Genomic DNA, 16,675 nt, shown 5'->3' on the forward strand with positions numbered 1-16,675 from the left:
GTGAATATCCAACACCTTACAATCAAACATGATATGAAAGATGGGAACATATTTCATGTTAACTGTTCATAGGATTCCATTCGTTGATGAATGTCACAACACGAGTATTGAACAAGTTCTTTACTGTTGTGACTACACAGATTAATCTAAGATTTTAAAAGCTGTCAACTTTCAAAGTAAATTTCTCTGGCCCCCCAAATTTTAAAACATTTGTTAGACATTTGCCTATTTGTAAAAAGAGAAGTTATACTTGATTTCAGGCGAAACAAAAAGAAAATCAATCTTCAAAAAAACCTTCAATAGAACATACAAGATGCACAGAGGCACACACAATTAATTAAATCATTGGCCATTTTATTCAATGTAAACAGGCAAACTTACAAAAAAAATCAGTAAATGTCCATGCCAAAAAGAATCCCTGATAACCAATATAACCCTTTTTTGAGAAAAAATATTTATACAATCTATCAAAGTTGAAGCACACCACAACATTACGTAGTAACGAATCAGGTTGTATGTGCACATTGATTTGAATATGTATTCCCAAAATAGTTTTTACAAAAGAAACTTCAACTCAAAGCATTTTCATAGGAATGGAAAGCCATGTCATTGTTATCAAATATAGATAGCACCACAATATATTTTTTAAGTATTTCAGGTAGACCACATAAAAAAAGACACGTGTTAGTATCCAAGAAAAGACTGGATGATACAATGTTTTTTTTTACATACAATATCATATACTCCCAGTTAAGAAGCAGGAAAAAGACATGAATTACGTTTTCAAAATAACACCTGGAAAACAGCCCATACAGTAAGAATGCAACAATTAAACATGATTTATGATTTTCTTAGTGGAAACTGACATCCACATATTACAGAACACGAAGTAAGAGATACCAACCCCTCAAAAAAGATTGATGAATTCAGCAATTATTTCAAATATTGTCTCACCAAATTATTGCCTTAATACTATACGGACAACATCCACAGCCCTATCTTGGGGTCGGTAACGAGCATCTTATTGTTGTTTGTCTTTTGAAGTTATTATTCTAAGAAAAATGTGATATTTTATGTAAATAGGCTTAACGATCAGGGCATGAAGGGATTATTTTGTGGATTGTATCATACATTCATTCAGTTTATGTAGCAGTAATCCTCACAAGGGTCCTAGGGGTGCTGGGGCATATCCCACCCAACTACCGGCACCAGGCAGAGCACACCCTGAATTAGTGGCCAGCCAAATGCAGACGATAACGAGGCTAACAACCATTCATCCTTACACTCACACACAGCAAGAATTCAGAGCACAGATTTCAAACAGATTCGGGAGAGAGCCAAGGGGGTGCAGCTTTTCCACCCAAACAGAAACCGGAATAGCCGGAGAAAACCTATGCAAACCTGGGGTGAACATGAAAACTAAACACAGAAAGGTCCTAAACTGGGATTGACCGCTTGATTTCAGAACTATGAGCCCAACGCACTAACTAATCTCCCATTAGCCGCCCCTGAGTTCTATCAGTTTCAAATGAAGTCATATCAGTTTCAAAAAAATGTTGAATATTTAAAAATATTGCAACATATACACAGCCATGCACGCACGTTGGGGAGTATATTTCACAAAAAATAAAAGTATAGAATTATTGATTAAGTCCTTAAAATGAACCCACAACACTGAATAAATAAAAAAAAACAAAAGCTGCTCAGTTCAGACGCACAATCGCTGTGAAGCCGTTGGTCTAGCGCAGAATGTCCAACGTCCTAATTGGGGAACGTGTTTAAGTTTTTATCGGTGTAAGACATCTGTCATAAAATCAATAATACTATATGGCCTGCTCGAGCTGCAAAAAACACTTAAACAAAATAAGCTACTTTACATTTGTTTGCAAGATGGAAGTGGCTGTGTCAGGCCCTGCCCGCTTTGACGCTTGGCCTTGCGTGATGGTTTCACCAAGCCCATTTCTAACATGGTGACTGTAAATAAAAAAGGAAAGTCGATGAGACTCTAGCTGTCTTAAAGGAATTTAATATAAAGAATGGCACAACCAGATGAAACATACTAACTTCAACAAGCTAACTGGCCACGAATGCTGTGAAAATGTCAAGAAACTGCAAGCTGTTTTAATGAGTTTTAACGAGGTGGCATTGCTGATTGCAAAGCACTGCACACTTTTTACTGAATTTGAATTTATTAAAGGCAAAGACGCAAGAGTTTGCCAATGTTTGTCTGGCTCATAACACAGTGGTATAGAGAATTGAAGATGTTTCATTAGATGTTAAGAGAAAGAGAGGCAAAAGGAATCTGTGACTGATTTTTTTTGAAGAGTGGACAATATCATGAACGTTAGTGAAGAGCTCACGGACCTTCAGAGTCTTTATGGCGTAGAGACGGGAAGCTAAAATAGTAGAAATTCACTGGGAGCACCTGCCATGGCTGGCGACCGGAGGGCATTATCAACCCATGTCTGTAACAAAATCAGCGAAGGACTCAGCGCTATTAGACTCCAAAGTATCATTCATTAAAAAGTTCAATGTGCCACACATGAAATGTGACAAGGTTATGAAACTACAGATAAAAGCTATCAATTAGAATTGCGCCAAAGCACTATGCCACTGTACCGCTAGTTTCAGCAGTTTCTTTTTGACATGCAGGCTCAATATGGAGATGTTTTGTATCACTAAGACGTGAAATGGTTCAGTCCGAGGTCCGAGTGGCAGCGCCTCTCTCAGGGAAAAAAATGGACAGTTCTTGACAAAAAGGGCCAACCAATGCCACAACAATACTGTTTGGTTGGCTGATTTGGGATTTTTTGTTTTTGAAAAAAAATGTGGCGATAAACCAACTGTATTCACACATCAATGCCTTTTGGACCAAGCTGCTACTGTTACAAAGGGACCTGTCATAGGCACGGCACAATACACCACACATTTCTAATCGCTGGAGAAAATAATGACCAGTTTCCCACGGAACAATATCAGTGGACATATGACAACGTTTGCAAAAGACATCTAATTTCTGGTTGGGGAGTTTCAGTGCTTTGGGGAATTTGCAACTATTGAAAATCAAGCTTTTTTCCTCTTTTTTGTGAACTCTGATGACGCTTCAGACCCCCTCTAGCTGGAGATCATGGAGCTGCGGTGTGACGCAGAGTGTTACAGTCGGCTCCCTCTTGGGTCTAGGAGTCACTCAGTCATGCAGGTATCACATCTCTGATTAACGGCCGCGGAAGGAACTATTTCAGCAGCACTGGATACATTTTTATATCCTTTATTTATTTGAAGACATTAATAAATACTTTCCTTATAATTTTCTCATTTTTTTATATTTTCTCTCATCTTTTATACAAAATTGGGACACTTGACAAATTTGAAAGGGTTTACCTTATTTACTCACATGTAAGCCACCGGGGCGTATAAGCCACACCCTGAAAATTGCCTTGAAGTTTTTTAATTTTACAATTTCTCGCGTATAAGCCACCCCCTGATTCCCAATTTTCACCTCCATAGCATGGTTTTAACAGGGAGGACAAATGTGATACTTTAAAGGAAAAATCTTAAGAAAAATCATCACAAGTCATATTTCTGAGATAGTGTATGAATCAAAAGCACATTATTAGGGTGAATATCATAAGGAAGTTAATAAATGTAAATGCAAATGATCAAATTATTCAATTTGAAAAAAGAAGTCTGTCTTGATGAGAACCTGATGCTTTCTAACAACAGAAATTACAAATTTCTTACCAGAAGTTTAGAATGTTGTGGCAGCCCTATTGCTTCTAATGTCAAAATATCTAAATTCTTTCGATGGTTCATATTTCTCCAATAGTTGTCACTTTCAAACAAGAAATGCGACGAAAAGAATATCAAAGTGGAATTTTGTTTTGTTTCAAAATCAAGTCTCTCGCGGCTGGCCAGTCAGAGCGATGTTTTAGGTTTAGACGGCACTGCCCTAGTTAAGATGGCTGCCCAGGACCTCTGTAAGATGGTTGTACCCTGAGCGAGCAGTGACGGGAGCGTAAGGTGTTTTTACGTTTTATGCAAGATATGCATGTTTGTTTTCTCTTGAATTTCATTCATAACCGTCAAATATAAATTTAGTTTAGCGTTTTATCAGTTCATCTTTTTTCTATTTTGAAATAAATGAAAGTATCGGCCGCATTCGCTTGAGTCATGCATGATGCAACGGCGCTATTTTGTCGTGATGTCATCGTGTCAAAGCGCCGTCAATTTGCAGTTTTTTTGCATGTCGTGTTTTTATACGCATATAAGCCGTACCCTCGATTCAGTCATATTTTTTTTTGTCTGACAATAGCGGCTTAAATAAGGTAGTTGGTAGTTGTGTGAGGGCCGTGGATCACATTAGAGAAATTATATATAAAGTGCACCTCGACGTACAAAATGTTCATGCTAGGAAAAAGGTTCTGGAGCCAATTCATTTCGTAAGTAGAAGTATGATTCTATATATGTATGTATAAGTATATACAAGCAGACGAGCCCGGTGTTGCTGGGCCTTGAGTATGGCTTGGGAGTAGTGCTCGTTTATGTGTGTTTGTGTGGTCAAAGTAGGCGCGTAAGACACCTATCATCACTGTTCAAATTTCCCAACGTGCCACGTGCAGTATAACTGTGCGCAGGCCGTATGTTTTAAAGGGAAGCGCACTTCCTTTTTACTGCACACTAACATTCACACTTCTGCGCACCCCGTCTTCTTGTAAGGCTGGAGGCAATCGATTAGGGTGAATTAGGGATGTGGGTTTCCAAAAAGGTCGAGATTCAACCGAGATTGTTGTTCTTTACTTTGTATGCATGGTATGCCAATTAATAGTTTGAGCGTGGTGTACAAGATGCCGCTAGGTTTTACCCCAATTTGTCCTTCCGCTTCAATGCAGGCTGACCTTATTTTTTCTGAAAAGTGTTTTCGGGAAATACCGGGTTTTGTTATTGATTGTCAAATTGTGGCTCTGTCGAAAACTGTGAAACCTGGCATGGACTCAAGGGCCAAATTCCAAACCCTGCCAATTTTTGTTGAAATCCAGCAGACAGTTTAGTCGCAATAGGGGCATATGGGTTATCATATTTTTTTGGTTTTCTTTGCTCTTAAGACCCCCCTGATCTTGAAAATCCGGATTAAAATCCCTGCGGCAGACGGCGTTTGATTGTGTCAAATTTGGTGTGAATCGGACCATTTTTTTGGAAACCCGATTTTTTTTCGATTATTGATTTTCGGTCGCTGTAAGAAAAATTTAGATACAAAACCTATTCTATTACACCCACAGAAGTTCAAAGCATAACTGTGTAAATTTTCAGATATATTAACCTAGACTTTTTAGAGTCCATTGGGAACGAACACACACAGACAGATTCACACAAGCACACACACACGGAAAAGGATACATTAAGGGGGTATTACTTTTTCACAGACAAGTTTGTAATTTATTTGCCGTGGTAAATAAAATCATTTAAAGACCGCATATTCTTTTTCCTTGTGTTTTCTCTGTGTCATACGAAAATTTACTTTGTCAAAACCTTTGTGTGATAAATATGCAAAAAACAGAAATCAGGAAAGGGCAAATACTTTTACAGGGCAATGCTTATCAAAAGGAGAGTAAATATTTTCCCTATGATTGCAGTATTTTAAGTTCATTGAGTCAGCTGGGATAGACTGCAGCACCCTGGCCCTAATGAGGATAAGGCGGTTCAGAAAATGTGATGAAATATATATATACAGTGGGTAAATTAAGTATCTAGTCAACCACCAATTGTGCAAGATACCCTGCTTGAAAAGAATAGGGGCCTGCAATTGTCATCATGGGTAAACCTCAACCCTGAGAGACAGAATTGAAAAAAAAGTCACATTGTTTGAAGTTTTAAAGAATTTATTTCCAAATTACAGTGGAAAATAAGTATTTGGTCACCTACAAACCAGCAAGATTTCTCGCTGTCAAAGAAGTCTAATGAGGCCTAGACTCGTCACCTGTATTAATAGCACTTGTTTTAACTGATTATCATGGTGGAAAATAAGTATTTGGGGATGTCGTTGGGCAACATGGACTTTCAACTCATTCCACAGATTTTCTATGAGGTTGAGATCTGTGGTCTGGTTAGGCCACTCCAGGATGTTGAAATGCTTCTTACAAAGCCTATCCTTTTTTTACCTGGCTGTGTGTTTGGGATGATTGTCATGACAACCACGTCTCATATGCAAAGTTCTTGGTGATGAAAAGATATTTTCACAGAAAATCTCGATACATGGCCTATCAAAAAGTTATATTTTGGTTTCATCTGGCAATAACATTCTCCAACTCCTCTTCCGGATCATCTAAATCAGTGATTTTCAAACTTTTTTGGCCACCGCCCCCTTCACCGCCGGGCCAAAATGCCAACGCCCCCCTCTTTACCCCTTTCCAACGAACGCTAGAACGACTACTGCTTTCTGGCAGCTATAAAAACTGACTTGCATGTGGAGAGAAGCTTAAATAAATAGAAGACAGGCGCCTCAGATATTATTCGCTAATTTCGTTTCTTTTAATAGACCAATGCGCAGTTCACCTCGAATCATAAAAATTGATAGCTGATGCATTAAGCCGGTCGCTGTGCGCATACGTCTGTGGTTAAGCGTTGCCGGCGCGCTATTGTGTGCTCCTCTGCGGCTGACTGGATGGTGGTGGTTTCCCCAGTCGCCTGCATCGACGATAAACTCGCGACAATTAGTGATATACGGTATATGCGCGCTGCTCGTGAGCGCTCGAGCAGACAACGTTTCTTGTTTCAATAAAGCTTGTTTTTTGTCGACTTTTTATTACAGACAATCAATTTTTCCGGTCTTTCTACAAACACCAACGTCACATTTTACTGTAATTGCTCCATCGCCCCCTTCACTATTTCAACGCCCCCCATTCGCCTGTTTATTCGTCAGCGCCCCCCTGAAAGTTCACACCGCCCCCCGGGGGGCGGTACCGCCCACTTTGAAAACCACTGATCTAAATGCTCTCGAGCGTTAGGCAGTGCAGGATTTAAATCCCTGGTGGCGCATTGTGTTACTGATAGTAGACTTTGTTACTGTGGTCCCAGCTCTCTGTAGGTCATTCACTAGGTGCCTTCGTGTGGTTCTGGGATTTTTGCTCACCATTCTTGTTATCATTTTGACGCCACGGGGTGAGATCTTGCATGGAACCCCAGATTGAGGGAGATTATCAGTGGTCTGGTATGTCTTCCATTTTCTAATCTAATTCTTATCTTTCTAATCAAATCAAAAGCCTTTATTGTCATCATACACAGCTGCGTATAATAAAAAGGGTAGTATATATATATATATATATATATATATATATATATATATATATATATATATATATATATATATATATATATATATATATATATATATATATATATATATATATATATATATATATATATATATATATATATATATATATATATATATATATATATATATATATATATATATATATATATATATATATTTTTTTTTTTTAATTGATGTGACTTAAAAGAGACAGGCACACTGCACACAAAACATTCATGTAGACATTTTTCTGCAAACAAAATAAGGAACTAGGCCGAGGTATTTTTTTAGTTACGACGCTAGGTGATCGACTTTGAGTTTCTAAATAAAGGGAATGGTTGCGTTTTCTTTCAATGGCCCCCTTGGCTACTTTTCTAGTGAAGTCTCTTGAGTTTGTGTAGCAGCGGTACCCAGACGTTTGGTCGACGGAAAGTTCGTCGAACGGACGTTTCATCAAACGGACTGTAAAAAAAGTGAATATCCAACACCTTACAATCAAACATGATATGAAAGATGGGAACATATTTCATGTTAACTGTTCATAGGATTCCATTCGTTGATGAATGTCACAACACGAGTATTGAACAAGTTCTTTACTGTTGTGACTACACAGATTAATCTAAGATTTTAAAAGCTGTCAACTTTCAAAGTAAATTTCTCTGGCCCCCCAAATTTTAAAACATTTGTTAGACATTTGCCTATTTGTAAAAAGAGAAGTTATACTTGATTTCAGGCGAAACAAAAAGAAAATCAATCTTCAAAAAAACCTTCAATAGAACATACAAGATGCACAGAGGCACACACAATTAATTAAATCATTGGCCATTTTATTCAATGTAAACAGGCAAACTTACAAAAAAAATCAGTAAATGTCCATGCCAAAAAGAATCCCTGATAACCAATATAACCCTTTTTTGAGAAAAAATATTTATACAATCTATCAAAGTTGAAGCACACCACAACATTACGTAGTAACGAATCAGGTTGTATGTGCACATTGATTTGAATATGTATTCCCAAAATAGTTTTTACAAAAGAAACTTCAACTCAAAGCATTTTCATAGGAATGGAAAGCCATGTCATTGTTATCAAATATAGATAGCACCACAATATATTTTTTAAGTATTTCAGGTAGACCACATAAAAAAAGACACGTGTTAGTATCCAAGAAAAGACTGGATGATACAATGTTTTTTTTTACATACAATATCATATACTCCCAGTTAAGAAGCAGGAAAAAGACATGAATTACGTTTTCAAAATAACACCTGGAAAACAGCCCATACAGTAAGAATGCAACAATTAAACATGATTTATGATTTTCTTAGTGGAAACTGACATCCACATATTACAGAACACGAAGTAAGAGATACCAACCCCTCAAAAAAGATTGATGAATTCAGCAATTATTTCAAATATTGTCTCACCAAATTATTGCCTTAATACTATACGGACAACATCCACAGCCCTATCTTGGGGTCGGTAACGAGCATCTTATTGTTGTTTGTCTTTTGAAGTTATTATTCTAAGAAAAATGTGATATTTTATGTAAATAGGCTTAACGATCAGGGCATGAAGGGATTATTTTGTGGATTGTATCATACATTCATTCAGTTTATGTAGCAGTAATCCTCACAAGGGTCCTAGGGGTGCTGGGGCATATCCCACCCAACTACCGGCACCAGGCAGAGCACACCCTGAATTAGTGGCCAGCCAAATGCAGACGATAACGAGGCTAACAACCATTCATCCTTACACTCACACACAGCAAGAATTCAGAGCACAGATTTCAAACAGATTCGGGAGAGAGCCAAGGGGGTGCAGCTTTTCCACCCAAACAGAAACCGGAATAGCCGGAGAAAACCTATGCAAACCTGGGGTGAACATGAAAACTAAACACAGAAAGGTCCTAAACTGGGATTGACCGCTTGATTTCAGAACTATGAGCCCAACGCACTAACTAATCTCCCATTAGCCGCCCCTGAGTTCTATCAGTTTCAAATGAAGTCATATCAGTTTCAAAAAAATGTTGAATATTTAAAAATATTGCAACATATACACAGCCATGCACGCACGTTGGGGAGTATATTTCACAAAAAATAAAAGTATAGAATTATTGATTAAGTCCTTAAAATGAACCCACAACACTGAATAAATAAAAAAAAACAAAAGCTGCTCAGTTCAGACGCACAATCGCTGTGAAGCCGTTGGTCTAGCGCAGAATGTCCAACGTCCTAATTGGGGAACGTGTTTAAGTTTTTATCGGTGTAAGACATCTGTCATAAAATCAATAATACTATATGGCCTGCTCGAGCTGCAAAAAACACTTAAACAAAATAAGCTACTTTACATTTGTTTGCAAGATGGAAGTGGCTGTGTCAGGCCCTGCCCGCTTTGACGCTTGGCCTTGCGTGATGGTTTCACCAAGCCCATTTCTAACATGGTGACTGTAAATAAAAAAGGAAAGTCGATGAGACTCTAGCTGTCTTAAAGGAATTTAATATAAAGAATGGCACAACCAGATGAAACATACTAACTTCAACAAGCTAACTGGCCACGAATGCTGTGAAAATGTCAAGAAACTGCAAGCTGTTTTAATGAGTTTTAACGAGGTGGCATTGCTGATTGCAAAGCACTGCACACTTTTTACTGAATTTGAATTTATTAAAGGCAAAGACGCAAGAGTTTGCCAATGTTTGTCTGGCTCATAACACAGTGGTATAGAGAATTGAAGATGTTTCATTAGATGTTAAGAGAAAGAGAGGCAAAAGGAATCTGTGACTGATTTTTTTTGAAGAGTGGACAATATCATGAACGTTAGTGAAGAGCTCACGGACCTTCAGAGTCTTTATGGCGTAGAGACGGGAAGCTAAAATAGTAGAAATTCACTGGGAGCACCTGCCATGGCTGGCGACCGGAGGGCATTATCAACCCATGTCTGTAACAAAATCAGCGAAGGACTCAGCGCTATTAGACTCCAAAGTATCATTCATTAAAAAGTTCAATGTGCCACACATGAAATGTGACAAGGTTATGAAACTACAGATAAAAGCTATCAATTAGAATTGCGCCAAAGCACTATGCCACTGTACCGCTAGTTTCAGCAGTTTCTTTTTGACATGCAGGCTCAATATGGAGATGTTTTGTATCACTAAGACGTGAAATGGTTCAGTCCGAGGTCCGAGTGGCAGCGCCTCTCTCAGGGAAAAAAATGGACAGTTCTTGACAAAAAGGGCCAACCAATGCCACAACAATACTGTTTGGTTGGCTGATTTGGGATTTTTTGTTTTTGAAAAAAAATGTGGCGATAAACCAACTGTATTCACACATCAATGCCTTTTGGACCAAGCTGCTACTGTTACAAAGGGACCTGTCATAGGCACGGCACAATACACCACACATTTCTAATCGCTGGAGAAAATAATGACCAGTTTCCCACGGAACAATATCAGTGGACATATGACAACGTTTGCAAAAGACATCTAATTTCTGGTTGGGGAGTTTCAGTGCTTTGGGGAATTTGCAACTATTGAAAATCAAGCTTTTTTCCTCTTTTTTGTGAACTCTGATGACGCTTCAGACCCCCTCTAGCTGGAGATCATGGAGCTGCGGTGTGACGCAGAGTGTTACAGTCGGCTCCCTCTTGGGTCTAGGAGTCACTCAGTCATGCAGGTATCACATCTCTGATTAACGGCCGCGGAAGGAACTATTTCAGCAGCACTGGATACATTTTTATATCCTTTATTTATTTGAAGACATTAATAAATACTTTCCTTATAATTTTCTCATTTTTTTATATTTTCTCTCATCTTTTATACAAAATTGGGACACTTGACAAATTTGAAAGGGTTTACCTTATTTACTCACATGTAAGCCACCGGGGCGTATAAGCCACACCCTGAAAATTGCCTTGAAGTTTTTTAATTTTACAATTTCTCGCGTATAAGCCACCCCCTGATTCCCAATTTTCACCTCCATAGCATGGTTTTAACAGGGAGGACAAATGTGATACTTTAAAGGAAAAATCTTAAGAAAAATCATCACAAGTCATATTTCTGAGATAGTGTATGAATCAAAAGCACATTATTAGGGTGAATATCATAAGGAAGTTAATAAATGTAAATGCAAATGATCAAATTATTCAATTTGAAAAAAGAAGTCTGTCTTGATGAGAACCTGATGCTTTCTAACAACAGAAATTACAAATTTCTTACCAGAAGTTTAGAATGTTGTGGCAGCCCTATTGCTTCTAATGTCAAAATATCTAAATTCTTTCGATGGTTCATATTTCTCCAATAGTTGTCACTTTCAAACAAGAAATGCGACGAAAAGAATATCAAAGTGGAATTTTGTTTTGTTTCAAAATCAAGTCTCTCGCGGCTGGCCAGTCAGAGCGATGTTTTAGGTTTAGACGGCACTGCCCTAGTTAAGATGGCTGCCCAGGACCTCTGTAAGATGGTTGTACCCTGAGCGAGCAGTGACGGGAGCGTAAGGTGTTTTTACGTTTTATGCAAGATATGCATGTTTGTTTTCTCTTGAATTTCATTCATAACCGTCAAATATAAATTTAGTTTAGCGTTTTATCAGTTCATCTTTTTTCTATTTTGAAATAAATGAAAGTATCGGCCGCATTCGCTTGAGTCATGCATGATGCAACGGCGCTATTTTGTCGTGATGTCATCGTGTCAAAGCGCCGTCAATTTGCAGTTTTTTTGCATGTCGTGTTTTTATACGCATATAAGCCGTACCCTCGATTCAGTCATATTTTTTTTTGTCTGACAATAGCGGCTTAAATAAGGTAGTTGGTAGTTGTGTGAGGGCCGTGGATCACATTAGAGAAATTATATATAAAGTGCACCTCGACGTACAAAATGTTCATGCTAGGAAAAAGGTTCTGGAGCCAATTCATTTCGTAAGTAGAAGTATGATTCTATATATGTATGTATAAGTATATACAAGCAGACGAGCCCGGTGTTGCTGGGCCTTGAGTATGGCTTGGGAGTAGTGCTCGTTTATGTGTGTTTGTGTGGTCAAAGTAGGCGCGTAAGACACCTATCATCACTGTTCAAATTTCCCAACGTGCCACGTGCAGTATAACTGTGCGCAGGCCGTATGTTTTAAAGGGAAGCGCACTTCCTTTTTACTGCACACTAACATTCACACTTCTGCGCACCCCGTCTTCTTGTAAGGCTGGAGGCAATCGATTAGGGTGAATTAGGGATGTGGGTTTCCAAAAAGGTCGAGATTCAACCGAGATTGTTGTTCTTTACTTTGTATGCATGGTATGCCAATTAATAGTTTGAGCGTGGTGTACAAGATGCCGCTAGGTTTTACCCCAATTTGTCCTTCCGCTTCAATGCAGGCTGACCTTATTTTTTCTGAAAAGTGTTTTCGGGAAATACCGGGTTTTGTTATTGATTGTCAAATTGTGGCTCTGTCGAAAACTGTGAAACCTGGCATGGACTCAAGGGCCAAATTCCAAACCCTGCCAATTTTTGTTGAAATCCAGCAGACAGTTTAGTCGCAATAGGGGCATATGGGTTATCATATTTTTTTGGTTTTCTTTGCTCTTAAGACCCCCCTGATCTTGAAAATCCGGATTAAAATCCCTGCGGCAGACGGCGTTTGATTGTGTCAAATTTGGTGTGAATCGGACCATTTTTTTGGAAACCCGATTTTTTTTCGATTATTGATTTTCGGTCGCTGTAAGAAAAATTTAGATACAAAACCTATTCTATTACACCCACAGAAGTTCAAAGCATAACTGTGTAAATTTTCAGATATATTAACCTAGACTTTTTAGAGTCCATTGGGAACGAACACACACAGACAGATTCACACAAGCACACACACACGGAAAAGGATACATTAAGGGGGTATTACTTTTTCACAGACAAGTTTGTAATTTATTTGCCGTGGTAAATAAAATCATTTAAAGACCGCATATTCTTTTTCCTTGTGTTTTCTCTGTGTCATACGAAAATTTACTTTGTCAAAACCTTTGTGTGATAAATATGCAAAAAACAGAAATCAGGAAAGGGCAAATACTTTTACAGGGCAATGCTTATCAAAAGGAGAGTAAATATTTTCCCTATGATTGCAGTATTTTAAGTTCATTGAGTCAGCTGGGATAGACTGCAGCACCCTGGCCCTAATGAGGATAAGGCGGTTCAGAAAATGTGATGAAATATATATATACAGTGGGTAAATTAAGTATCTAGTCAACCACCAATTGTGCAAGATACCCTGCTTGAAAAGAATAGGGGCCTGCAATTGTCATCATGGGTAAACCTCAACCCTGAGAGACAGAATTGAAAAAAAAGTCACATTGTTTGAAGTTTTAAAGAATTTATTTCCAAATTACAGTGGAAAATAAGTATTTGGTCACCTACAAACCAGCAAGATTTCTCGCTGTCAAAGAAGTCTAATGAGGCCTAGACTCGTCACCTGTATTAATAGCACTTGTTTTAACTGATTATCATGGTGGAAAATAAGTATTTGGGGATGTCGTTGGGCAACATGGACTTTCAACTCATTCCACAGATTTTCTATGAGGTTGAGATCTGTGGTCTGGTTAGGCCACTCCAGGATGTTGAAATGCTTCTTACAAAGCCTATCCTTTTTTTACCTGGCTGTGTGTTTGGGATGATTGTCATGACAACCACGTCTCATATGCAAAGTTCTTGGTGATGAAAAGATATTTTCACAGAAAATCTCGATACATGGCCTATCAAAAAGTTATATTTTGGTTTCATCTGGCAATAACATTCTCCAACTCCTCTTCCGGATCATCTAAATCAGTGATTTTCAAACTTTTTTGGCCACCGCCCCCTTCACCGCCGGGCCAAAATGCCAACGCCCCCCTCTTTACCCCTTTCCAACGAACGCTAGAACGACTACTGCTTTCTGGCAGCTATAAAAACTGACTTGCATGTGGAGAGAAGCTTAAATAAATAGAAGACAGGCGCCTCAGATATTATTCGCTAATTTCGTTTCTTTTAATAGACCAATGCGCAGTTCACCTCGAATCATAAAAATTGATAGCTGATGCATTAAGCCGGTCGCTGTGCGCATACGTCTGTGGTTAAGCGTTGCCGGCGCGCTATTGTGTGCTCCTCTGCGGCTGACTGGATGGTGGTGGTTTCCCCAGTCGCCTGCATCGACGATAAACTCGCGACAATTAGTGATATACGGTATATGCGCGCTGCTCGTGAGCGCTCGAGCAGACAACGTTTCTTGTTTCAATAAAGCTTGTTTTTTGTCGACTTTTTATTACAGACAATCAATTTTTCCGGTCTTTCTACAAACACCAACGTCACATTTTACTGTAATTGCTCCATCGCCCCCTTCACTATTTCAACGCCCCCCATTCGCCTGTTTATTCGTCAGCGCCCCCCTGAAAGTTCACACCGCCCCCCGGGGGGCGGTACCGCCCACTTTGAAAACCACTGATCTAAATGCTCTCGAGCGTTAGGCAGTGCAGGATTTAAATCCCTGGTGGCGCATTGTGTTACTGATAGTAGACTTTGTTACTGTGGTCCCAGCTCTCTGTAGGTCATTCACTAGGTGCCTTCGTGTGGTTCTGGGATTTTTGCTCACCATTCTTGTTATCATTTTGACGCCACGGGGTGAGATCTTGCATGGAACCCCAGATTGAGGGAGATTATCAGTGGTCTGGTATGTCTTCCATTTTCTAATCTAATTCTTATCTTTCTAATCAAATCAAAAGCCTTTATTGTCATCATACACAGCTGCGTATAATAAAAAGGGTAGTGCTACTCCAAGTGTACTCCAAAGTGCATCTTCCCAGTAAAAAAAACATAAGTAATAAAAAAAGTCACATAATTGTTCACACAGTTGATTTCTTTACACCAAGCATTTTACCTATTGCAGATTCAGTCTTCTCAGCCTAGTGCAGGTCTACAATTTTGTCTCTGGTGTCTTTCGACCGTTCTTTGGTCCTGGCCATAGTGGAGTTTGGAGTGTGAGAGACTGAGGTTGTGGACAGGTGTCTTTTATACCGATAAAGAGTTAAAATAGATGCTATTAATAGAGGTAACGTGTGGAGACCTCGTTATACAGCCAAAAATCTCGCTTGTTTGTAGGTAATCAAATACTAATTTTCCACTTTAATTTGGAAAAAAAATCTTTAAAAATGAATCAATGTAATTTTCAATGTTTTTTTCCAACATTCTGTCTTTACCCATGCTGACAATTACAGGCCTCTCTAATCTTTTCAAACAGGATAACTTGGACAATTGGTGGACTAAATACTTATTTTCCCCACTGTAATGGTATGTATATCTATGTATATACTATTATATATATATATATATATATATATATATATATATATATATATATATATATATATATATATATATATATATATATATATATATATATATATATATATATATATATATATATATATATATATATATATATATATATATATATATATATATATATATATATATATATATATATATATATATATATATATATATATATATATATATATATATATATATATATATATATATATATATATATATATATATATATATATATATATATATATATATATATATATATATATATATATATATATATATATATATATATATATATATATATATATATATATATATATATATATATATATATATATATATATATATATCTGTATCTATATATATATTATATATTATATATATATATATATATATATATATATATATATATATATATATATATATATATCTATATCTGTATCTATATATATATTATATATTATATATATATATATATATATATATATATATATATATATATATATATATATATATATATATATATATATATATATATATATATATATATATATATATATATATATATATATATATATATATATATATATATATATATATATATATATATATATATATATATATATATATATATATATATATATATATATATATATATATATATATATATATATATATATATTGATTAACAGGTTTAGGCACTTAAAATTGGTGCTTATTCATGTTTGTTTTGTCCATCGATTACCTCTCAGCAACTTCCTGTTATGTCACTGCCTTTCCTGATCAAAAAGAAGCAAATCCAGCTGCACACTTGAACAATAACCAGGGGGGTCGATCATTACATCAGTGACGAGACTACACTAAAACAACCAAACTTTTTTTGTACATATGTAAAAACAAATCCTACATGTAGATATCATATTTACTCTTCTTTGTAGCCGCTTCTTTTTTCTCATAAAATTCAGAATGGTTTCGTTACAAATGTATGATACAATCTTAGAAGAAGAAAAAAGAGCTCAATAAATACTTA

At 37.0% G+C, this 16,675-nt stretch overlaps 2 long non-coding RNA genes across 2 annotated transcripts; both read right to left on the minus strand.

Annotated features, from left to right (window-relative positions):
- Positions 1-333: 333 nt before the first annotated feature.
- On the minus strand, positions 334-7,295 carry LOC144211634 (uncharacterized). Its single transcript, XR_013329632.1, has 2 exons — positions 2,365-7,295; positions 334-1,974 (listed from the first exon to the last, which is right to left on the minus strand). It is a non-coding gene; the product is annotated as an uncharacterized LOC144211634 (long non-coding RNA).
- Positions 7,296-8,115: 820 nt separating this feature from the next.
- On the minus strand, positions 8,116-15,597 carry LOC144211589 (uncharacterized). Its single transcript, XR_013329627.1, has 2 exons — positions 10,147-15,597; positions 8,116-9,756 (listed from the first exon to the last, which is right to left on the minus strand). It is a non-coding gene; the product is annotated as an uncharacterized LOC144211589 (long non-coding RNA).
- Between the last annotated feature and the right edge of the window lie 1,078 nt (positions 15,598-16,675).

The sequence above is a fragment of the Stigmatopora nigra genome, chromosome 18 (assembly GCF_051989575.1).
Source record: "Stigmatopora nigra isolate UIUO_SnigA chromosome 18, RoL_Snig_1.1, whole genome shotgun sequence".
NCBI classification, from domain to species: domain Eukaryota; kingdom Metazoa; phylum Chordata; class Actinopteri; order Syngnathiformes; family Syngnathidae; genus Stigmatopora; species Stigmatopora nigra.